The 26,510-nt window shown below is 41.1% G+C and overlaps 1 long non-coding RNA gene across 1 annotated transcript; it reads left to right on the forward strand.

Annotated features, from left to right (window-relative positions):
• Nucleotides 1–2,195: 2,195 nt before the first annotated feature.
• LOC135983894 (uncharacterized) lies at nt 2,196–25,167 on the forward strand. Its single transcript, XR_010601721.1, has 5 exons — nt 2,196–2,538; nt 2,868–2,933; nt 8,403–8,558; nt 20,965–21,017; nt 24,278–25,167. It is a non-coding gene; the product is annotated as an uncharacterized LOC135983894 (long non-coding RNA).
• The last annotated feature ends 1,343 nt before the right edge of the window (nt 25,168–26,510 follow it).

Consider the following 26,510-nt stretch of genomic DNA (forward strand, 5'->3'; position numbering starts at 1 on the left):
GAGGTGATGGTCCTTACAGGATAGGGTTCTTACAGCCCAACGGCTGAGGGTAGAGGGTGAAGACCAACTTCCCCAAGGTGGCGAGGGGAAGCAGAAGGGTAGCGTTGGGGAGGAAGGGTGGGATGGAAGTGAGGACCATCCAGGTCCTCCACGAGCTTGAGGGTGACAAAGTGGCCCCCCACTGAGATGCCGAGGCAGCTTGGTGGCAGCTTCTGATGCCTGGAAGAAGTCCACCTTCCCATACATCTTGGAGGCTGCCACAATGGCCGAGGGCCCCTCAACTCATGCCAATGCCAGCACGTAAGTTTTGATGTGGCGTGAGACAGATGCCATATCTCCTGGTCAGGGTATGGAGCCGTGGCCACCACTGACTTTAGAAGAGGCTACATTGGCAGCAACAGCAGCAGCTGCAGTGGCTGAGGGGGTGGGGGGGCTGCAGGAAATGGTGATGGGGTAGCAGGAAGGGTGTATGCACTGGGGGCTGAAAAGCAAGCACCTCCAGAGTTGCCGGTAGGGATGGCGGGGGGAACAATGGCCATTGGCAGGGCTGCAGCAATAACTGTGGCCACCAAGGAAGGAGTCTTCTGGCTGGGGCCCTTGCCTTTTTTCTTCCCCTGGCCCTTTTTGCTGACCAGGGAGGTTCCCTTGGTGGTGGAAGAAGGTTTGTTAGATGAGTCCCTTTTGGTGCCTGCTGCTGCCCATTTGGGGGTGCTGGTGGTACTGGCAGCAGTGGTGTTGGTAGTAGCCATGGCCGCTGATGAAGAAATGGCTGAGTTGGGAGTCTGCCACTGAGGGCAGGTGAAAGGAGCAGACACTAAAGGGGAAAGTAGAAATGTTAAAGGCAAGGGTAGGGATAGGGAAAACAGAGGCTGACCCTTTTTGCCCTCTATGTTATGTGTGAGGGAGGAGAGTGCAAACAAAACCTGGAGGGGTTAGTCAAATCAATCAAGGAGAGCATGGGGCAAAATAAGTACTGTTGGGGCGGGGGGATCCTCTGGCTGCAGTTGGTGAGGGGCAGCTGTAAGTGTTACAACCTGCAGTGAGTAGGAGGTGAAACAAAATGGTGGAGGACATTCACAGGTCCAAGGAAAGCACAGGTGTGTGGGGCTTGGCAGGCCAGGGTGGTGCAGGGAACAAACAGAAAAAAATGAGGGTCTGGGAAAGTGAATACAAAACAGTATGGGGGAGGGCCTGGGCAGGGCAGGTATCAAACAACAAGGGGCAGGGGAGCTACCAGGTGGGGCAGGTAGCCAACAGCAAAGGGGGTTCTGAGCAAGGCCGATAACAAAAAGAGCAATGGGAGCCCTTGTGGGGCAGGGAAAGCGGGTAAACAAACAGCAAAAGGGACCCTGGAAGACAGCTAACAAACTGGGAGTGGGCAGAAGCAGCAAACTGCAAGAGGGAGGGGATCACATGGAAGTGGTGGGAGATTGCAAACTACAAGAGGGAGGGACCAGTAGGTAAACAGGAGAAGGAGGAGGTGGAGGCCCACCAGCCTAATCACAGTGAGGAGAAGAGAAAGGGAGGGGCACATGCACCCACTTGAACTGTTGAGAGAGTCTCTGTTGTAGCAGTCCCAGAGATGATGAATGGACCTATTGGGTTCCAGGAGGTGGGTGGGTGGACTAGCAGTCCAGCAACCAGATGGTCTTCAGGAGCAGAGCATGGATTGGAGAGAGGAGTCCCAGCCACTGTCCCCCTCCCTAGCAGTAGAGCAGCAGTCACAGCAGTAAGGGTAACCCACCCACTGAGTCACAGGTGTGTAGGAAAGATTCAGGGGATGGCAGGAAGAAAAAAAGGAGGGTCTCAAGTGTAAGACTTTCAAATGTTGCTCTGTATAATTAGATTCTATTGCTACTTCTGTCACAGAGTTCCTATGCAACCCTGTGATGAGACACACCCCCATCTCACTGACAGTGAGCCTAAGGCTTGGTCTACACTACAAACTTAGGGCAGTATAACTACATCACTCATGGGTGTAGAAAACACCCTCTGGTGTAGGCAGCATTATATTGACAGGAGGGTTTCTATTGTTGACATCACAACTGCCTCTTGGGGAGGTAGAGTACCTTATACCAACAGGAGAGCTTCTCCCACCACGGTAGGTACTGTGTTCACTAAGCGCTACAGCTGCAGTGTTGTAAGTGTAGATGAGCCTTAAGGAGATTCCTTGCTCTCAGTCAGTGACAATTAGGTGCACCTGCAGGGTATATGCTGCCTGGAGAAGGAAAGCTTAAAAAAGGTGAAGCTGGCCATGGATGAAAGGGGGAAAATGTGCCTAAGAAGAGAGATGTCTGGGGAAGCCTAAGTCAAGACAATGACTAGCTTTCCTTTTCCCTTCCACCTTTGTTTAGAGCAGACAGATTGCAGCCCTGAAAGGATGCGGATGTCTGCTCTCTGTCAATGCCCTACAGCTGGACCTAAGGAGCAGCACTAAGGATTGGAGATAATTCAACCCAGGAAGAACCCTGGGAGGGAGCCCAACTCCTTCAGGGAACAGTGAGCTTTCCCTGGAGTGGGGTGAATGGCAACACAGGGGTAAGATACATAAAGAGACAATTGTCTAGTCCAGGCTGAGAGCCAGCATACTATACACCACCTGGGGGGCCTCAAGATGGTCATCCAGAAAATGAACACACAGTTAGTGACCACTTGTGAAAAGTCTGGGTTATGTGACTTGCATAATATCACACAAATACTATTTCCCCCCTAAATGTTGATATTTATGTTGAAATATCCCATTATATCACTTGCTAGATTGTTACAGAGGACAATCAAAGTAGGCAGTTCAATACTAGATGGCATATGCAATTAGATAAAATATATTTTTTGGCTATCAAAGAGGTGTATTTTTTGTTTTTCCATAGGAAATTGTAATACAGGAGCTTTAATGGACTAGAATTCCCAGTGCAAGATTCTAGTGCAATATAAAGGTAAATATTTATAGGTGAGGACTACCAGAGACTATAAACAGCTTTTTCAGGTGCTAATGTTTGTTGCAGCAAATCAGAGGTGTTTGATAATCACAAAAGTTGTTTATTGCAAGTATATTTGAATTTCATGAATATCAGTGCTATTACATGACTGCACAAAAGGTGATTAAAAACAGTAATACAGAAAAAAGTTGGGGGGTTTTGTGGGTTTTAAGATATTTTCTTGCATTTTACATTAATAGTACCATGAAGTTGTGGCATATTGTAGGTAAATTTTTCAAGTGGTGGGGGTGATGTCAAGAATCATAATAGTTTGAGGAAGAATTAAAAGTGGGAAGTTAAAGACTGGTTTGGGTGGAAATGGAGTAATTTTACTGGCCCTATAGAGTAATGTCAACAATTGCTTGAGTGATGTTTAATTTTTCTGGGTTTGGAAACTGAAATGTTAATCTTGTCTTATAATTGTGTGTAAATAGCCATATACTCTTTTCTAATGAACCTGCTTCTTTTGCCAGATTAATTATGCCACATTTCAGTGCTTAGAAGATCAGTGACTTTCATGGTGACAAATGGTTAAATATGACATGGCCACAAGTACATCTTTATTTTATCATGTATATGTAGAAACATAGTCACCAGGCTGCAGCTGAGCATTGGTCCATCTACTGATGTCTGGTTTCTTGCCTCCAGCAGTGCCCAATTTTGATTTGCTTCTGCATTTATAGTTATAACATTTCAAAGAGGGCAAAATAGGTTAATTAAATAATTATAACTGCCTACATTTGCTATTTATTATGAAAAAGCTAATTTGATGCGAAGAAAGATACTAGAAACTCTTGTTTTATCCCACCTCACATATCACCCGCTTTATGTTGTGGAGGATATGCCAATAATTGATGCTTTTTCAGCATAACTTGAAATCTGTATTTTAACATATATATTCATGCATGCTAACTTTAAAATATAATTAGAATATATCAAATTGTTTAAGCATTTTAATGTTTAAAAACCAGTTACTACCTTCCTAGGATATTTCAACTGATCTCTTATTATTTTTATTCAGTTCAGTATTGTATCTGGGGACCCTTTCTAAAATAAAACATATGGCTGAAACTCCCATCCAAATCTTATCTGTGCCCAGGCTTTAGGAATTAAAACCCCTAAATGTGCTGGTCACATTTCCAGGTATTTCATCTCCATTGGCAAACACAGAGGAGTCCTTTAGATCAAACCCCAATTTTTTGTGAGGCGTGGGGGAAGGGAGCTGAACAATAATCATATATTTACATAAATATGAGTGGAATATATGAGGGGTATGGTTAATGCCCAGTTATTAATTGATCAGCTTGTTAAGGACCAGAAGTTTTATTCCAAAGCTGTTTTAGATGGGCAGGAACTCTCACTCATGAACCCCAAAACACTCTATAGTAGTCAAGGGACATAGGGAGAGCTATCCCCTTGTCTTATCCAGTCCAGCTGTACTGTCATGTCCAGCTCCATGAAGTCTGCTCCATCAGTCAGCTAATCCCCAGTCAAGTCTAGCCCTATAACATCAGCTCCACTACCACCACTCTGGCCTTAAGAAGTCAACTTCTGCTCTTCAGACTTAGGTCTACACAGTATTCAAAATCTCTGAGTGATGAACCTAGAACAAAGCAAAACCCCTGAACAAAGCCCTTGGTCTCTCAGGCAGAGCTGATGAGATCCCCTTGTCAAATTTGCATTTGTCACCCAAACAAAGTGCACTACTTGTCAGAGCAGGATTGCCCACTTTTCCCCAGGGCTCTACCTTTCACAACTTTACCCCAATTTACAAATACGTGATATGAGCCTCATATCACTTCCAAAACAAGAACACAAATAAACTCCTAACTACCCCATAAAAGGTTGTACAGAAATGGACCAGGGCAGACTCATAATTTGAGTAAATGAGCTAGCCAGAGCTACCTTCTTTTCCTGTCTCCTACATGAGGGACAGATTCTTTTTCTTTAAAGCATTCTGACTCTGGGGTCTACACACAGTTACTGTTGCATCACCACACAGTTGAAAATGCCATGAAACATCAGTGACAGTGCAAAAATGTTGATTTGATGTAGCAAGTTAATTTATCATTTTGAAATTTAGTACAATATACTGTCCTCAAGCCATAATGTAAATTACCAATGATGTCAATTGAGATGGTATGTATGCCAGATGGAGAGCAAATTGCAGTCCCAAATTTTGAATAAATACCACTACACTCAGGATATAACAAATTCACATTTTCATTGTAAGAGTAAATAACAAATAACAGTTATAAACCATCAATGAATAGTGAATACAAATAATCAATGTCTTCAAGATCTTGCGAGATCATTGTCTACCAGTTAATCTAGCAGATAGATAATGGGGCAATCTGACCAATTAAGGTTCCCAAAATGTCAGGGATGTCATGACTTCAGGGGCCTGATTCTTCTCTCACTCCTACCAGTTTAACTTTATTGGGCTTGATTCTTTGTTCAGCTTGAGCTCTTCTAATAACACTACTCATAATCTGGCATCTCACTGAATAGTTATAGATTACTACATCATAATATTTCAGGCCTGGATGGTTTGTCACTACCTTTTGTGAAAGCATCTTACTGTTGGGATTCCCATTCAGTATCTTTATCAGTCAATCTCTGAAAAGATTTACTGATGGGGGAAAGGTGTAGCAGGAATTTGGAGTGATAATAAATGTCCTCAAATGTCCAAAATTATTCAAATCTTCTCAGGGTTTGGCCTTAATCCTTCTAGAGGGTAACTGGTGTACAGCACAACTGACAGTTGCAGTCTCTTCCCCCCCCCCTTTTCCCTTATTGAATTTGAGATTCATGTGACATACTCTATTGAGCAGTGCTATCAGGTTACAATAGTGATCAGCATTAACCTCTTTATGGTGGTCTCCACAATCAAATACTAAGATATCATCTAAAATGTTATCAACTCCCTCAAATCTCTCTAGCATGTCATATTAACATCTTTGCTACTCGTCTGGTAGACAGAAATACCAAATGACATTCACAGTTAGCAGTATAGAAGGAATCTAGAAGGGCATCAAATAGCTGCTTTCCTCTTCAACTTTTCCTGGCTAGAAACCATTTCTGAAATCTAAAACTGAAAAGAAATTTGCCTTTTTGAGTCTTGTCAGGATCTCTTTAATTGTTGGTGAAGGATAATTGAAGTGTTTAAGCATTTTATTGAGGTGTGAGGGGTGAAATACCTATGCAGAACTGGTGTGGTTCCTTAATAGCCACCATACTATTGATTATGTCTAGTTATGTAACTTCTTTATCCATAAAGTTGTTAATCTGCTTTTTAAGTTTCTTCTTAAAAAATGCAAGTCTGCATGGTATTTGTAGTGTATTTGTGTATTTTCTCTTGATTTATTTGTTAGATACTGTCACAAGTTGGCTGGCTCTTGTCACAGGTGAGGTTGTGCACAACTCCTGTCTAACAGATCAGCTGTCCTTCCAAACATCTAGAAATAGCACCATTAGCATATGAATCCTATTTATCAAATCCCTAAGCACTTCAGATAAGAAATATTAGGGTTTCAGAACATGAAGGAGCTCTGTATGAATACATCAACTATTTGACAGTGGTAACTATGCAGCAATACTTTAGAATCCTAGTATATCTGAGAATGGCATAACTATCAGATCTATGCAGATAATTTTAATGCAATGTCTCAACCAATGTGTCATATTTGAAGGATTGTGTATGCTATTAATATAAACAAGCTACATCAGTGGCAGCTAAGGTTGCATCAAGACCCACCCCACCTACCTAAATCTTTGAAAGCCTGAACATAGCAAATGAAGGGAAAATTCTCCAGCATTCTTTGCCACCTGTCAACCAGTTTTGTTAATAACACACTCCATAAGGTATTCATTTTCATCTTCAACACATACTGAAAAGCAATACATACAATAGCTTCGTACAACTCACTCTGTCACACACAACTTTGATTGTGACCTCATACTTTCTTGTGTCAACGGATCGATGCATCTGATTGTCACATAGTCCATTCCCTTGGAAAGTTATTCTACTTTAACAGTTATTCTGCTTTGAACTGATGCACAAACCAGGTGCATCAGTTCAAAAAAGCAAAAATAGGCTCATAAACCACTATCCATATTCTAATCCCTCCCAGAGGACAAACAGCCCCACTATGTTAGGGTAGGTTACAACTTAGGGCTGGATATAAGGGCAGGCTGGGGTGCTGGGCTCAGGGTGCTGTTTTTGTTGTTAGCAACAAAAGAGGAATGTATCATCTTATATGACAGGGATAAATCAGACATGCAAATCATGCATCTAAGTCATGAAATGGGCTACAAATGCAATAAAAAATAAGGTATTGAGAAGTTTAACAAATGGAGGGGGGGGCACCAAAGACACTCCTCCCCTGGGGTGCCATTTGGTTTAGGGCCGTCCCTGGTTACAACTGTATTCTCTAATATCTCTAGTGTCAGAGCACTAGACCAGTGGACCTTTCTGTTGCTATGTCTAAATTTTGCCAATTCTTAGTGTATAACTTCTATAAGACACACTGCTTTCAGTCCATACATACAGTTAAAACTCTGGTCCAAATTCACATCATCTTACATCTCTATGGCTTGGTCTACACTACCCCCCCTAATTCGAACTAAGGTACGCAACTTCAGCTACGTGAATAACGTAGCTGAAGTTCGAAGTACCTTATTTCGAATTAGTTCAAACTTACCTTGGTCCACACTCGGCAGGCAGGCTCCCCCGTCGACTCCGCGGTACTCCTCTCGGCGAGCTGGAGTACCGCAGTCGACGGCGAGCACTTCCGGGTTCGACTTATCGCGTCCAGACTAGACGCGATAAGTCGAACCCAGAAGTTCGATTTCCAGCCGTCGAACTTGCCGGTAAGTGTAGCCAAGGCCTATTACTGCAACATCCTTCTGTCTGGCCTTGACAATGCAACCTTGACCTGCTTGTATCTATTTAGAATGCTTCTGCAAAGATCATTCTCCTAATCTGTTGCTTTGATCATCATCCCTCTCTCCATCCCTCTGCTGGCTCCCCCTTCTCTATCACAACTAATATTCATAATCTACTTGTCTTTACTTCATGGCCTATTTGTGCTCTCTCTCTCATAGTCACTATTAAGATATCATTTCTTATGGCTCCAATTGGACCCTCATGTCAGCCTTCAGAACCCATTTATTCAATTTTCAAACAAGCACCTTCATGCTTTCTTCCAGGCTGTCCCTCATGCTTGGGAGATGCCCCCATAAAGATCTTCAAAACTAACACATCAAAATCCCCCTTTAATTCTCGTTTTCTGTGATACCTACAAAACACTTGACATGGTTAGGCTCCTGATGTGCTGAGACTGTCTATCATGCTGATCAATATTATCTCATTGTATTCCCATCTGTCTGTCTGTAGCCATCTGTTGTCTCTTGTCTTATACTTAGAGCTTGTCTACACTTACCGGGGGATCAATGTGAGGTGATCGATGCATCGACAGTCGATTTAGTGGGTCTAGTGAAGATTGCTCTCCTGTTGACTTCTGTACTCCACTTGAACAAGAAGCACAAGGGGAGTCGACATAGCATAGTGTGGACCCCATGGTAAGTAGATCTAAGTACGTCGACTTTGGCTGTGTTATTCACTTAGCTGAAGTTGCATAACTTAGATCAATCCCCCCCGCCCCCCCCCCCCCCGTAGAGTAGACAAGGCCTTAGATTTAGGACAGGGGGCATTTTTTTTTGGTGTGCTTATACAGTGACTAGCACAATGAGGGCCTGGTCCATGACTGCATTAATACATAATAGTTAATAACATTGTGCCACCCTTCATGCTTTCTCATTGTATAGCTATATCTCCGATGCTGTCACTATAGAGTATGCCAATATTGAAAACATTAATTTTTTAAACTATAGTAACTATGAATACAAATTTTTTCTATTTTTAATATTCATCCCAACTACTGATTACAACATTTCTCACATATTAAATTTCAGATCTAAGATTGATCTGGTAAATTTTAAAAGGTATCTGAAGAAAACAGGAAATGGTCTATTTTTCACAATGTACTTTTCAAATTGTAACTAACCTCATATTATGTATTTTTCTCTTCAAAATGCCCTAGAACATTTGAGCAGTTCATTAAAAACCATAACCATTTGAAACTCATCTTCTTATTGAAAAGACTATTTCATATAACATTTTCATCCCTGTCAAAATGAAAATCTTGGTATAATCCTAACTATTTTGGTACAATTGGTCACCTGAATAAGAGAGGTCAGTGGAAAAATCATGAATCCCCTAACTTTTTACTGGTTTCTGCAGAATCAAAGAATTCTACGAAGTTATATTGCCACCTTGTTCATCTTCACATATAAATTCACAGTGTAAACCAATGTGCTGCTGCTCCAATGTTCACCTAGTCTTACAGAAAAGGTCTCCTGCCAAACACTAATAGTAACAAAAATGTGAACTCTCCTCTTTCAGATTTAAGAAAGGCGTTAGTGCCTAGACAGAGGCATTTAAATGCTAATTTAATTAAGCAAAGTAATCAAAGAAATAAAAAAACCTCATCCAGAACCAAGAAACTTTGAAAACAACATTGTGTTATATCAGTTCTCAGATCTTCTTCTTTTTTTTTTTTTTTACCATCATGACCTACTTATATCTCAGTACATAAGCTTAGGCCTCACTTTGGTTTGTGCTAGAGAAAATATTCATAAGTAACAACTATTATTAATAAAATACTAGAATACTAAATAACAAATGCTACTCCCTAGTCTTTATGAAATAGACACATCTAAATGAAGTGAATAATGTGTTTCTGCATGCAGAGCTTATATGATTGCGGGAAGCTTGACCCAAACTGAATTTGTAGTGTGAACTGTGAGTCCCACAAGAGTAAATAGACTGGGAGTAGAGAATGGGGATATCAGGGCTATGGGGACTGGTATGGGAGGAATGGCGGGAGGAGGGAAACAGGCTATTGATTGTGGGGGGGGGAAGAAGTGTGAAGATAGGGTCTGCAAAGGGGAACAGGCTGGGGTAGAAAGGGGCTCCAATGGAAGCTCCCAGCCTGGGCTTAGCTGACAGTGTTGTCCTCAGGATCCTGCCACCTCTCTCTCTCTCTCGATCTCCCCCCCCCCACCCCAAGGGCTTTGTCATAAACATACAGATAAGGGTAGCATAAAATCCCTCCTAAGCAGATGTACTAAATCTTTACCTGTAAGGGGTTAAGAAGCTCAAATAACCTGGCTGGCACCTGACCAAAAGGACCAATAAGGAAATAAGATACTTTCAAATCTGGGGGAAGGGAGGGAGGAAGAGGTTTTGGTTGTGCTCTTTGTTTGTTCCCTTTCCAGATGGAGAGAGAGACCAGGCAGGTAAAACATCTCCTAAAAAAATACCTGAAATTATCCATATAAGGTCACAAAAATTGTAAGTAAGGGCAAGGAAATACATTAGATTATCTTTTGTTTTAGCTTGTGAATTTTCCCTATGTTAAGAGGTAGTTTTATTCCTGTTTTTGTAACTGTGAAATTGAGTACAGAGGGGAGTCCTCTTTGTTTTAAATATTTTTATTACCCTGTAAAGTTACCTTCCATCCTGATTTTGCAGGTGTGATTCTTTTACTTTTTTCTTCATAATAAAGCTCTTCTTTTAAGAACCTGATTGATTTTAGTGTCCTAAAGATAAAGGGTCTGGTTTGTACTTACATTAAAGGCAATTGGTTGGTATATTATTCTCAAGCCTCCCCAGGAAAGAGGGTGAAGGGGCTAGGGGGCTATTTTGGGGTCATAGGGCTCCAAGTGGCCCCTCCCTGAATTTTTGTTTAAATCACTTGGTGGTGGCAGCAATACCGTCCAAGGACAAGTGTCATAACTATAAAGGGAAGGGTAACAGCTCTCCTGTGTACAGTACTATAAAATCCCTCCTGGACAGAGACTCCAAAATCCTTTTATCTGTAAAGGGTTAAGAAGCTCAGGTAACCTGGCTGACACCTGACCCAAAGGATCAATAAGGGGACAAGATACTTTCAAATCTTCGGGGGGGGGGGGGGAAGAGGCTTTTGTTTGTGCTCTTTGTTTGGAAAGTTGTTCGCTCTTGGGACTGAGAGGGACCAGACATCAATCCAGGTTCTCCAAATCTTTCTGAACAAGTCTCTCATATTTCAAACTTGTAAGTAAACAGCCAGGCAAGGCGTGTTAGTTTCTTTGTTTTCTCAACTTGTAAATGTACCTTTTGCTAGAGTGTTTATCTCTGTTTGCTGTACTTTGAACCTAAGGCTGCGGGGGGGTAGTCCTCTGAGCTCTTTAAGTTTGATTACCCTGTAAAGTTATTTTTCCATCCTGATTTTACAGAGAGGATTTTTACCTTTTTCTTTAATTAAAAGCCTTCTTTTTAAGAACCTGATTAATTTCTCCTTGTTTTAAGATCCAAGGGGTTTGGATCTGTTTTCACCAGGGAATTGGTGAAGGTCTCTCAAGGCTACCCAGGTAAGGGAATTAGCTTTGGGATGGTGGCAGCGGACCAGATCTAAGCTGGTAGTTAAGCTTAGAAGTTTTCATGCAGGCCCCCACATTTGTACCCTAAAGTTCAGAGTGGGGAAGCAGCCTTGACAACAAGGAAAGGAAGTTGTCCCTTAGGGAAGTTTTTAACCTAAGCTGGTGGAATATAAACTGGGGGGGTCTTTCATGCAGGTCCCCACATCTGTACACCAGAGTTCAGAGTGGGGAGGAAACCTTGACAGGCTCCATGCTGGCTTGGCACCAGCACAGGGAGGACAGAGAGCAAATAATCTTCCTGTAATCAATGCTATCTTCACACTGTAGCCTCCAGTGGACAGGAGGAGTCAATGCAGAGAAAAGCATCCTCACTCCTGGCTGTCCTACTGGCTGGATACATGATAACCCAGAAAGGCTTCAGGGATGCATACAGGAAACCTAAAATTAATAGAAGGAGAGAAGCATACTGCATTTTCTTATTTTTTAGATTGTAAATAAAGACATGAATTTCAGACCAAAACCAATACAATGTTTGCCTGTGTTTAACCCCTCAAGAAGAAAATAATAGGAGGAGAAAGGGTATTTGGGAATCTCCATTAGTTGATATACAGAGTTTCTGACATCATCCTTTTGTGAGGGAAGAGTGTGCAAGTCATAAAGGGGCAGAAACATGGCTTGGTATCTGTAGGGAAATCTTATGGAGGGCTCGAACATCCACATTATTCACCAAAACCCTTTACCACTTAGCCATGCAGGTCCCTCAGGTTACTAGCTCAAGTCACTTTGCAGCATATATTCTCTTGATTTTATTTTCTGTTTAATAAGGAATACCTAATATTTCTCTCTTGTGTTTTGTTGGTATGAGGAACACTCTTGATTCCCTGCATCATTTTGGTTACCCACTGAAGTACCTTCTTTTTCTACAACATGGTATTTTTAATAAAAGCAACGCAAACTTTATGCAGTATTCCAGATGTAGCTTCTCTGTTCCAGTTCAGTGATACGGCAGAGGAATTTCTTCTGTCTTAAATTTGATACCCTATATTCTGGCGTGCAGAAATGGATGTATTTTTCACTGCTGTTGAGTAGTGTGCTGAAAGCTTTAAAACTTTATACACTGATATTCAAGAACCTTTTCTTGATCAGCATTTAGGAACATATTACTGTTGAGAGTATATAATATATTCCCTTTTCATTTGATGTTGTTTGGGGTTTTTTTGTTTGTTTTCTGTTCCCTGGGCTTGTTACCTCACATTTTTCTACACAGACTTGCATAAGCCATTTATCTGCCCTTGATACTAATCTTTCCAAGACTTTGTGAATTATACTGTCTTCCTCCTTTGTGTTGGCTGACCCTTTCCCTCCTCCTTCTAAGTTTTGTACCATCAGCAAATTTCATCACCTTACCTCTTGCTCCTACATCAATTGAATAAAATTGGCTGTAATACTCTTGTGGCACTCTTCTAGTCACCTCTCTCCAACCCAAACTGCTTTCCCAATATATATTCATTCAGATACGGTACACTTTCAACTATATGATCTCTTGAAGGCAAACAAAATCAAAGACAACATTTTGTACTCAGGAAAAAAAATGTGTGTGTGTGTATACTAGAGCCTAAACAGCTGAAATCACTCACTTTGTCACTTCCTTGCTTTCCTCACTGCTTCTATTCATATGTACTATAGTCTGTCACTTTCATTCATATTCAAGCTTGTCCTTTTTTTCACTTCATTCACTATGTCCATATGCTACACTTAGTGATCTTGTAAGTATCATTTCTACTATTACTACTAATTGTACTGCAACAGTACTTTTCTAAAGATTTCAAAACCATAAGAAGGATCCAGAGCAAATTGTTACTGTCCAGGTACAAGTTTATTTTATCCCCAGCAAAGTATGTCAGATTAAACAAATATTTTTGTTCTAGTTGTTGTCGTTGTTGTTTCATTTTAACAATCAAAGTGAAATCATAACTTTCTAGATATTTTCCTGTTTTGAGTAATAGATGACAAATACATAACTTAAAAAAACCCAATCAATGTACAGACAACATTTTTGGTACTAGTCAGAATTTTAGCTAGAGAGATGGAATCATACACAAGTGGCTAACTTTCACATAAACTGGATATAAAAGTAAACAAAAGTGGGGGAAATGGCTCCAAATTTGTAAGCGGAGCAAAGACAGAGGAAAAGGGAGAAAGAGAAATACCTTTTTTTACAGTGAGCCAACTCGTGTATGTCAACTCATGCTACTTGTCTTATATACTTCAGTGGGACTACTTGCATGCATAGGATCAACAGGATTTGGCCAAAATTGGTGAAAAAGCAGGTAAAAGGAGCACAGGTGGCAATAGGGCTGGTCTTTTTGTTGAGGCACTAGACAGGGACTCAGGATATCTAGGTTGTGGTCCCAGCTCTGACCCTTGGGCAAGTCACTTAATATGTCTGTGCCTCAATTCACCATCTGTAAAATGGGGATAATATTTTCATCTCTTATATGGATACTGTAGGGATAAATAAATTAATACTTGTTAAATGCTTGTATACTATGGTGATGTGATCCACAGAAAAGTCTGCAAAACAAACTAGAATCCCAGTGAACTGGACTATTATCAGTTCTCTGATAATATACATTTTAAATGAAAAGAGAAAACTGTAATAATCTTCTATATGAGCCACAGCATTCCTGAGATCTGCAGTCCTGTTGTCCACCTTTTTATTACTCATCATTACTAAATATATCTGCGAACTTACTGGAGCTCCTCTTTGCTATTGTTTTCTAAGGTCTCCAACTGAGCAAAACACTTAAGCACATTGTTAATTTTAAGCATGTGAGTATCCTATTGACTCCTGCACCCCTAATCCTGCAAGCTGTTCCGTAGGGGTGGACCTGTGCCCTTGCATGGAGCTGACTCCAGGTGGGTGTTAGGACCTGTCCAGATGGAACAATTTGAAGAATCAGTGCCTATGAAATTTCACTCTGGTATGAATTTCCTCAAGTAGCTACTTTATTAAACAGGAGCCAAGTAAGAGAGAGAAAAATGCAAGAGAATAATATCTGCTGTGTCAGTGTTCAGTGTACAGCAAATAGAGGGTTATCTTTTTCATCTATATCAATTGAGTCTTACTGTCTGTTCAGGAAGAGGGGAAATACTACAGTGTGTGCTGACTGAAGAATACTTTAAACATTTATATGTGATGCTCTTTACAAAGATCACAACATTAATGGGAATATAGACTACTTTAGTTTGAATGGAGGCTCCAGCTTGCCTATGTATGCTATCAGTATTTGGAATGCGTGTACAGAGAATCCCACATAAAAATATTTAAAGTATTCATCAGGTTACAAACACCTATCATTAGAGAACAAACTGCTTACATTCTTACCAATAAATCAACTTTTAGAGAAAGTAAGTTTTGCTGAACAGTAATAAATGAAAAAAATGCATACCTGAATAAATTCTGGTTCAATGAGTCCTCTCTCTCTCTCTCTCTGCATCCCCACATTGATAACAAGGATAAGATACTAGGAGAAAAGACTGAAAATGGGAATAACATGATTAAATCAGAAAAAAAAAATCTCTTAAAATCACACATGTATACTCACAACCTTCAATCACTTTGTGGTGCCTAGATTTTAGAATACAAATTGTATCTATGTGGAAAATTAGATTCTTCCACTGTCTGCAGATTCGATTCTGCATTTATTGTTAAGGGTGCAGTTTCATTTTTAGGGCTCTTCTCTGCCATTATCATTTATGACATACTTAATTATTTTCATGTATATTATTCCAAAAACAGTATTTTTTACTCGGTGGGGGAGAGGAAACAAGGGAGGGTAGATCCTAGAAAGAAAAGAGGAATCTGGACAAAGGTGGAAATATGAATTTACCCAAAAGGAACAATTTGAATATCTTCCCTTTTTCTACATTGTCACTTCCCATAGAAATAAAGGCGATCTAGAGTCTTAATTTGAGTTCCAACTTAGTGCAGTGACTGTACTTTTGTACTCATCATGACAGAAGATCACTTAAAGCAGAATAGCAACAAACACTTGTGTCTGATTGTCCAGGATACAATAGTTACAAAGAGTAATTTCCCCACTACCCCCATTTGTGCTTCATAGGAAGGTTATGACTTTTTCACACTGATGGTCCGCAGTGCAATTATCAATGAATTTGTCACGTAAATGTTGCTTTACTCCTACCAGTTCCATGTGGGGCTGCACTTTGAAGACCACTCAGAAACTTCCAGTTTTATAGAATGTAGCTGCCGCCTTATTAGACATTATTTCCTGTGGAGAGACCAATATACCTATAGTCTCTGGTCTGGTGTCCATTAGCTTCCAGGTGAATTGTTGTTTTTGACTTATACAGCCCTTAGTATAAGTATTTGACCTGGCTGAACATTTCCCTTCCATTTGGTTTTCTCTTTTCTTCCTGTTTTTTTTTTTTTTGGGGGGGGGGGGGAAAGAGAGTTGTGGGGTAGGAAGGAAAGCACTGCCCCTTGTGCCTGGGGCACTGCTACTGCTACTTTGGCAATGAGTCTGTAGCTTGTAACGGATGCTCCTCTTTGTGTTTACAGCTGTGCTGTCCTGGGGCAGGGCCGGATCCAGGCAGCAGCTTAACAAGCAGGTGCTTGTGGGTGGGCCAAAGGAGAGGACGGCAATTTGGGGGCAGCAGGTCCCTCACACCCTCTAGGAGCGAAGGACCTGCCACTGCCGATCGCGGCTTTTTTTTTTTTTCCTAATTGCCGCCGACAATTGCGATCGTGGCTCTTTTTTGCCTGGGGCGGCAGAAATGCTGGAGCTGGCCCTGTCCTGGGAACACATCTTGGTCCCTTCTCTGCTCTGAAAGTGCAAAGAAGCTGGAAAGCTGGTGGGTCTCGCCCTCTGATGATTCCTGTGGCGTAGGGGAATCCTTGGGATCAGTACAGCCATCTTTGTGACTCCAGTAATCTCTGGCACAGGACTTGAGAATGGGAGGAAGGGATTGCGGCCAGTGCATTTATACTCTCCAGTGCTCCTCTGCTACCAGAATGGTCTCATGCAGTTATACACAGCCAGCTGCTCTAGCTTCTGCTGGCAACAGGAATGATCTATAGCCAGCCCCAGCATCAGCAGAGTGGAAAGGTGGCTCAGCACCACCTTTGCTCCTTTGCTGCCCCCATCCACAGGTCTTGTGCCAAGCATAACATATTGGGGGATCTAGCCCTTAATGCAGTGGTTCCCAAACTTGTTCCGCTGCTTATGCATGGAAAGCCCCCTGGTGGGCCGGGCCAGTTTATTTAGCTGCTGCGTCCACAGGTTCGGCTCCCACTGGCCGTGGTTAGCTGCTCCAGGCCAATGGGGGCTGTGGGAAGGATGGCCAGTACATCCCTCAGCCCACGCTGCTTCCAGCAGCTCCCATTGGCCTGGAGCGATGAACCGCGGCCACTGGGAGCCGCGATCGGCCGAACCTGCGGACGCAGCAGGTAAACAAATTGGCCCAGCCTGCCAGGGGATTTCCATGCACAAACGGCGGAACAAGTTTGGGAACCACTGCCTTAATGTATTAACACAGAAAGGATCACACCACAATGTCCATGTCACAATATGATAAAGTGCTATGATCTAGTGTGGCAAACAAAGGAGAAAGCTGTGCAGAGCAATCTGAGCTATTTAAAAGTGTTGGGCAATGTTCTGCTCTCAGCTACACCAGGGAAGATACTCTGGATTTATGTAGGTGTAACTGAGCAGATATGGTCCAATGGGACTAATCCAGGGTTGGCATAAATCAGTGTCACTCAGTTCAGAATGCAGGTAGAGTGACCACCATTTTTTTTTTAAACAAAAACAAATGATACCTTTTTGGGTGCTTGTTCAAGGAAATGTGTCTAATGGATTTGATAGCTCTGAATGGACAGTGAATGGAATTTCACCCTAGGATTTGTCATGCTCCACATGTCATTGCGTACTGTTATGTGTGCAGTTAACTTAGGAGGGCAGTCACTTGGGCCCAGCTCAGAAGCAACTGCCCAATTGGGTATTGATGAAAGTTGTTATATAAATGCAAGTTATCATTAATAAATACAAAATGAAGGGACTGTGACCAAAGCTTAGATATAGAAAAGGAGAGGGCTAAGAAACATATTTGGCCTGAGTCTCATTTACACTTAAGTACCTTTATACCACTCTGGCAGCCATAAGAGAGTTTGGAAGTGGGCCTAAAGTGCTTTGCACCTGTTCTAAAGCATCATTATCTGGCCAGGTATAATGGAGCCATAGTGCAACTGACAATCGAGCAGCCCCATTATCATTAATAGTATTAACAGTAAGAGCCCATTAAAAATGCTAGATGTAATGGGAAAATACAGACAAACTGGTAAGAATATAATATGGGTCTTTAATCTGACCTCAGTTTTATACCAAACACTAGATATTGCTGTTTTACATGAGCAAACAGCCCTTCTGACTGCCCTAAGTGGCACCCCTTCTTCAATGTCTGCTATGGGGGCTTGCCGGGAGTGCAGAATTACCAGTTCTGCCTTGGCCATGTCCTCTTCTTCCCTTCTGTTCTGCTTCTGGTCTACAACAGAACATGCCTGTGTCTAAGACTGTTGTGATGGTGATTTAGAGTTGGCAGAGCCAGCTCTGTACTTTGTGAAGAGGTTTTTGTCCCACATATATTCTCTGGGGAGCCTTAGGCCTTATGCCTACAGCTCATTTGCACCAGCCTACCTAGCAAAAAAGGCCATCAAGCATTGATGGATTGGGTCTCCGGTTCACACTGACATGCTCAAAGTAGTACAATCATTGTCATATTATACCTTTTTGGTGACATACACATTGCATTGTTGTTCACGCAATAGAAAGTCTTACTACAACAATACAAAGCAAAAACCACAGTGTGACTGCGAAAACTGTGACTGAAGGGAGGGAATGGTCTGGAGGAAGAACAGTAGCAGTTTAGTAGCAACGCTTTAGTCATGTTTTTCCCCAGTTTTATTTTCCTCTCTTCAACATTTACTGATGGACAAGAGACACGGGGATGTTATTTCATGGTAGCCCATTGATTCTTACTACAGCTGTAGTATTGCTTGTTTAATGGCATTCTTATAGTAATTGAGCCACATTCTGCTCTCCTGTGTGCCAATGTAAATCCAAAATGACCCCATTAATCTAAACAGTTACTGTGAATTTGCACTCGTGCAACTGTGGAATTTGTCCAATGTGCTATTTATTCTGTGGCTTTGATTTACCTTTTATTGGTGTGTGTGTGCATTTTCACTACATATTACTTATGATACACACAGGGAAATATTTTATTTAAAAATACTCATTTTTGAGACTTGTTATTGGTTATCCTTCTTAAACTTATCATAGATCTCCTAAGACACTGCAATTTATGTCACAAACAAATCATCTAATCCTTTAGGTGCTCCACATGTTGAACTCCCATAGAGTTCAATAGACATTTCATACACAAAACAGCTAGGGCGTTGGGCAAGTAGCTTGCTACTGCTGAGAACTGATTAGAAATGATACATTAAAACCAGCTAATTTATAGGAGGAGCCATGTGATCATAAATCATACTACTTTTATATATACTTTTATATAGGGAATACCTTCATATGACAATTGAATAAACCACTGTGCCTTTTACATTGCTTTCTTTAGCAATAGGTAAAAATGTGCAGAGGTGAGGGGAAATTTTCATGCTCCCCCCCCCCCCCTTGCTTCTCTAGGAGCATCATGTACCATGCACTCTAATATATATATATAAAGATATACCAATCAAGTCATTGTTCCTGGAACAAATTTATTGCCAAGAACCCCTTTCCACTTTACTTCTCAGTTTCTTTGCATATTTATTAGTTTTTTTTATAAGGGATACTTAGGATATAATTTAAAAATAAACAATACATATTTTCTACTTTTTCCCTATCATCAAAGACATTAAGGAGTACATTTTATGCTTGGTGTGCAGGGAGTTAGGTATGCAATTTCCATTAATAATGAACCATGCAGAAAATTTACCCTTGAGAGGTATATGGAGAGGCATCCCAAACATTCATCATTCAAGATGTCCAGCATATCTGAACTAATCAAGAATCACAAGATATATTAAGTTATTCTTTCATCTTGAAATAGGTGGAATTTGTCTGATCCACCTTTACTTATTTAGAAGATTTTTCATTCAACAGGATAAGGACAGTTTCTTACTCTTCCATATTGCCTTTATAATACTGGGGGTTTTATTGTGGGTCATGGTGGGGCAACACGTGGCTCTAACTTGTTAAAAGTTGTTTAATAATAGGGTTTACTTGAAGATGTTGTATAGCTCTAATTTTCAGGGAAGTCTTCTGCCTATCATTGCTGCTGCCATGGTGCAAGCCTGAAGACTATCAGGGAGCCTTTAACCTCTGCATCCAGAACAACACAGAGGCACTGTCTCTCCTGTTGCTGCCAAGAAATGTGGCTGTAGTGCTTCACCATTACGGGAAGGTGGTTAAGACCTGCACAACCCTGTTGCCTGGAACAATTTGCTCTGCACATTTTTTTTTAAAAAAAAGCCTGTGCTTACGGCTTTTCTTTCTCTACCTCTTTTAGATTTTTTTTAATCTACCTACCTAATTTAGGCCCCAATCCTGCAAGCCTTTAAACTCGTGCTTAACTTTATTTCCAATAACTTCAGTGGGACTACTCACGGTAGCAAAGTTAAGCATGTGCTTAAGCGTTTGCAGGACCTAGGATTTTAGGTTTGTAGCGCTTGCCTGACAACTCCATCATATTAGCAGGTGATGATCCTACTAGGAAAAGTCAACTCTGTTTTGTTCATTCACAGTTGCAGGTGGCTCACTATTCAACCTGGATGTATGGGAAATGGAAGTAGCTGTTTTAAAGGAAAGTGCCTATGGGAATAGATTAAGCAGTCCTCAGAAATGAACCTCGATGGGATGAAGTCTAGAGTGTTTCATGCTAGTTCCTTTTATGAATAAGACTGGGTTCCAGGAAAGGAGTCAGTTTTATTTATTACAATTTGTATGGACTGTATTTGGAGGGGTGGAATCTATAATATCTAAGGGCTGAATAAGATTGTTAGCCTAATATTGAAGGAGTTAATGGTGTGAGAAGAAAGGACAGATAGCTGGTTTGATTTCGAGTGAATTAGGACTTCATGCTATGCCTCTCCTATTTGGTTTGATTTCAAACCATAATGGTTAGGAGGATATGGGCACATAAGAGATGTGCTAACTTTGGTGTCGCCATGGGATGGTTGCACAAAGGATTAGTTCTGAGCAGAGTCAAGGGAACTGGGGATTATAGAAGAGTTTTCCACTAGCATTGATATGGCCTCGTTAACCTTAACTATAGATTGTGAGGGTTTTTTGCTCTTCCTGATGATAGGATATTTGAGTTCTAAGCTGCAAACCTTTCTGGATCCTAATACTAACTTAGTGTGGTCCTGATGGACTGAATGCAAGAATGGGGACTCTTTTTTTTTTCCTTCTTTTTCTTTTAGATCCCTGACGTGGCTGGCAGAAGGAGATGAGGCAAGGAGGTCGGTATTTAGGAGTAAGTTCTGAGCTGACTAAAGCATAACCGATTTATTTGTGGGTACATTTTGCTTGATGAGAGCCAACGAGGAGTACCTGGCTCCATTATGAATTGGGATTGATAATGCTTTGCTTAGGGAGCATCAGTTGCCAACATTTTCCTCACGTGTCCTTCATTTCAAGGGATACTGCTCACTTTAGTCCCAAATTTACCAGTGTTCCACACAACTCTGTTCACTTCTCATTTTTATTATTAAAACTATTTCCATCAGAAATTGAAGAAAACACAGAACATTTATTTACAGTCAAGAAATGAATCCCACAGCATTTGTGTGCATATGTCCCTATCTGAACATAGATTATTGGTACTGTTAAATATTAGTCATTTGTTGACCACCTCTGCATGAGCTAGAAGGATGGAAGGAATTGCTTTGAGGAGATTTCATTCATTCTGTTGGGAGAGAGCCCCTATGAAAAAGGACTATAGAAGAAACCAGTGAAACCAAACAACTCAAACCTGACATTCACCTTATAAACTGATCCTTCGTGTCTGTTCTCCTCCTTCAGACCTCAACAGTAAGTAACAGATGGGAATTAGTAATGCCACATAAGTCCTTGAATTCTGTGCAGGCCTTCATGTGTAATGAAAATGATCTCCAAGTGGCTGGTTGCTCCTCAGATTCCAACCTGTCTTTCTGAAGCAACAGCACAATAATACCATGACTCTCTGCAGACAGCAGATTAGTCTGAGCAATGCTTCCTTCTCCTGCTTCACTGAGTTACAGAAAACTGCACATGCTCAGTGAGCCTCAATGAACAGAAGGGAGGACTAAACAAGACAGGCATATAACACTGAGCAGTTAAACTGCCTATAATCATAGCAGTTTTAACAGATGGGTTTCATAGTGTTATGCTGTTTTGCTAAAAAGTTGGCACATATCATCCCAAGGATTGTTACATTTCAGTGTTGAGTGAACCAATTCCTCTGTTCAGTAGGTGGGTGTATGTATATAAACACATCACCTTTGTGAAGGAGACAACTATGTGAAAAGTCAGAGTTGACAACTCTTATGCTATTATCACAAATCTCCTGGTATTAGGTTATGTGTTTTTTTTTTTTAATTTTATTTCTATTTAATTAAGCTTCAGATCTATACTGGTCACCTGTCCCAAGACTGCCCAGGGTTTTTAAACAAAGTCCTGGGTGTTCCAGATCCTATCCCAAAGCAGCTGACAAAGCTATGAAAAATGTTGGCTTCTTGCCAATAGCAGCCAGTGCTGGGGAAGGGCAGGAGCCATAAGGCTGCATGTGTTTTCCCTCTCCCTGCCGGCTCTACCTTCTGTTAGGCCTCTGAGAACGGAGTGGAGGGCAGTAGAAGTAACAGCTAAAGGCAGTTCTAGAGGTAACCGCTGCCTGTCTAGCTCCTCCAGTCACTGAAAGGGAAGGAAATAGCTCATCACATCTTCTGGAACTAAGGGAATGAGAGTTATGGACATAGTGGGGAATATGGAATACCCTGGGGTATAGTCTGAAGGCATAATGGGCCCCAGGCCCACAATTTATTAGGAAAACTGGTCCTGGAAACTCTCTTTACAATGTTGGCAACTATGCTGATATCCAACAGCAACCTTGTGAAGTTTTATTTTTATGCAAATGGCTACATCTCCCATGACTTTCAATGAGACTGAAACCCAGGCTGCCATCAGTTAGGAGGGCTGCCATTTCTGTTTTTTACATGCAGAACTGAGGTTTCCCCTTGTACAGATTGGAAACAGTGGGAGATGGTGATCATGAGATTGACATGAGGCTTCTGAGACTATGTCCTATAGTTTGGACAGGAAACTGAGGGACAGGGGAATTGGGTTTCAGGAAGGGATTGAGAGGGAATGTGAGGTGCAGAAGGAATCATGAAGGAGGACAGGAATGTTTGGATGGGCACCAGAGAGAGATTGAGGGGTAAGAGGGAAGATGTCAGCTCTCCTAATCCCCCTGCCACCCCTCAGCAGTAACCTGTCACACTTTAAGCTCCCTCCTGCCCTCCACATTCCCAGCTCCATCTTCCTCCAGCACCTCCTGCTTTCTCTGGACAATTTCCTGTCTAGTTCCCAAACCACAGAACACAGTGCAAGACATGTTCTTGGACGCCAGTCTGGTTTCAGTTCCATTGAATGTAATTGGAGATCGCAAAAATTTTGCATAAAGGGAAAAATTCAGGAGAATGTTGCCGAAGATCATGAGAAGTTTTTAAAATTGCCTAACATTGGAAGAATTAGCGGCATTGGATAGATGCATTTTCTTGAAAAGGACCAGAAATATCTGAAACATGGCAACCATGATGGCATTGATGGTTGGAACTCTGAAAATGGTCACGTTGAATTTATCAAGTCTAGACGTCAATCTCTTTATCTAAAATGAAATGAAATTGGGTGTATTAGATAGCAAGTAGCAATTGGCAGCTATTGTTTATTTTACATAGCCTAAGGGGAGCAATGAATGTATACAAGAGCCTTGATCCTTCACTGAGCTCCACAAAGATGGAACACTGTACTCATCTCTCTCTCTCTCATATATAATTCAGTTCACTGAGGCTTTGTGTGGGCACAGGATTCACTTGCATGGAGCTCAATGCAGGATGAAGGCCAAAGTCATTAGTTGGAGGTCACATGAGGGAGCTGGCGACCCTGATCCTGATTCTGCACTGTGCTTGGTGACAGCAGATCCCTGTGTCTGAGTGAAGCTCCATTAAAGTCTATAGGGCTCAGTACTGGGAGTGAGGTCATTTGTAGGACTGGGGCTAATTTTGAGATTTCTTGGTCATGTAATCTTCCAGTTGTATCATCTTTATGCCAAATCCTGCAGTCCCATTGAAGTTTTGCATAAGAAAAGACTACAAGAACAAAGCCCAAACATCTTTTTGGGTTTTTTTAAGTCCTAGGTTACATATGATTGGATTGCTAATCTTAAAATAGCTAGAAAACGAATACTGGAATAATTAGAACGTTGGGATATATAAATAGCTAGAATATTTTAACTAGACATATTTTTCATTGTTTAAATAGGAATATAATTTATTCTTAACTAGAGAATTAATTAAAATAAATGTTATTTTTAGTGTGGAAAAAGTACAAAATCAAAATGCCATGTAACATATTTATTTTATACAAAACACAAGCAAAGTGTTGTAGGGAGAGGGTGGCAGGGTGGGGGGAGGGAATCACCATCTGTGGTATACTCACCCTTTGCTATTGGAAATCATGTTTGACTTTTTCGTAATTTAGTCGTCCCAACTGAGAATTCTTACCTCTTGCCAAGTGAAAATTTCCTGAGAGAGAAAATAAGAGGCAAAGTTCCAGAAAGGAAGTAATGAAAAGGAGGGACTCATCATTCCAAATCGACAAGGAAACTGCAAGAATAAATCAAGGAAATCAAGCAGTATGTGATAACTGTTTTGCAATTTTATGCTTCTTTACAACTGTTATTAGTTGAATGACAATTCCTATTTACAGTGGGAGGTCCCAGTAATTTTGACACAGAATGAAAGATCCCTTGCAGTAAAGAAGAGCTAAAGATATACTGCTAAAGATTAGCTGGCAATTTAAAGAATAACCTGAACTCAGAAAGCAGATTGCTTTTTGTGGCAGAGTTCTTCTTTCAATGCAGGGTCATTAAAAATTAGTAAGAAGATTTTAGCTTCCACCTGGGACTTTAGCTTTCACTGTAGCTGAAATCCAGACACACACTGTTTGACAGCCTGACCGAACCACCAGTGTCGCAACAGGAATGGGATCATAGAGGAGCAAAGGTTTTTAATACCTTACACACATACTGGTGAACAAAAAGACCCCTGGTGACATATATAAGTAGAATATCTTCAATGTGAATGATTTCCAACTAAGTTGTTAATATGGCTGGCAAAACTTGAACAATAGTTTTGAGCATATGTATGCTTAATTTTATCACACCTAAATCTTTGAGGACTCTTACATTCCACAGTGTATTGTTGGAAAATCCTGAAATTTTTGATGTTGCATTACATGAAAATGTCAAATTTTATGCTGTATATACATCAGTGTATTGTGCTTGTTTTAACCATACAATGTAATCCACTCATAAAGCTAATATGCATTAATAGAACATTAGCTTTGACATTCAATTTATTATATTAAGTAACTAAAACTTCTTCCCATGAGTGATAACTTTGTATTTTAGAGAACCTGTGATATAGAGTCATGTACAATACTTCATAATACAGCAGTCTTTCCATCAATTCAGGTTAAGCTTTTGTCCACATTTTCAGTAAGTAATATCCAAGTTGTAGTAACCTCTGTTTCTTTCAGAAAAACCTTGGATTCTGTTTCTGCTTTAGTTTGTATCTCTTTCTGCTTCTGCTTCTAGATAACAGCTGTTTCTGCTGTATCAGCAGTTGTTTTGGTGTCCTATTTTTCCTGCATTTGGACTTATTTATTTATCTATCATCTTATTTCCTCAAGAGAGATGGGGCTTTTGTGAGATGGTATTCTTAAATGTTTTTCATTTCATGGATACATTCTTCCATGTAGCATTTTCAAAGGACTGAGGTTGCTCTGCAAGTCTTACAGTTGTTCCAGGTTTCAGTCTTACCCTGGTATACAGTAATTGCTTTGTTTACTTTGAAAAGTGCTAAGCTTTTAGCACCTCTTTTCATGATAGCTGTTTTCTTTTGCTCAATCAAAATATGAAGGAACCATATGGGCCTGGTGATGTCTAAATACCCGTGTTAGGCCATGCATATTGTATATATTTTCACTGTCGATCTGGCAGTGTTGTCCCCATCTTGATTCACTCTGGAACATCTTGAAGTGTTATGGTATGCCATCTAAAATAAGTAACATCATCAAGGGTTTATATCAAAATGCAGTATGCACAGTGTGACAGACCCAGACCAGTGGGGTACAGGAGTCTGGTAGAGGACAAATATACTGGTCACTGGATGAGTAGTTTTCTGTTCCCTGAGGGACCAGAGCAGGGGCTGCACTAGATTAATCAGGAACGTGCTAGAACCAGTTAAGGCAGGCAGGCTAATTAGGACACCTGGAGCCAATTAAGAAGAAGCTGTTAGAATCAATTAAGGCAGGCTAATCAGGGCACCTGGGTTTTAACAAGGAACTCACTTCAGTTTGTGGTGTGAGTGTGAGGAGCTGGGAGCAAGAGGCGCAAGGAGCTGAGAGTGAGAGGGTGAGGGTGTGCTGCTGGAGGACAGAGGAGCACAAGCATTATCAGACACCAGGAGGAAGGTCCTGTGGTGAGAATAAGGAAGGTGTTTGGAGGAGGCCATGGGGAAGTAGCCCAGGGAGTTGCAGCTGTCATGTAGCTGTTACAGGAGGCACTATAGACAGCTGCAGTCCACAGGGCCCTGGGCTGGAACCTGGAGTAGAGGGTGGGCCCAGCTTCCCCCCAAACAGAGGGGAAGGTCTCTGGGTTGTTCCCCAACTCACATGATGAATCTCTTAGGCAATAAAATCCGCCAATAAG

The sequence above is a fragment of the Chrysemys picta genome, chromosome 1 (genome assembly GCF_011386835.1).
Source record: "Chrysemys picta bellii isolate R12L10 chromosome 1, ASM1138683v2, whole genome shotgun sequence".
NCBI lineage: Eukaryota > Metazoa > Chordata > Testudines > Emydidae > Chrysemys > Chrysemys picta.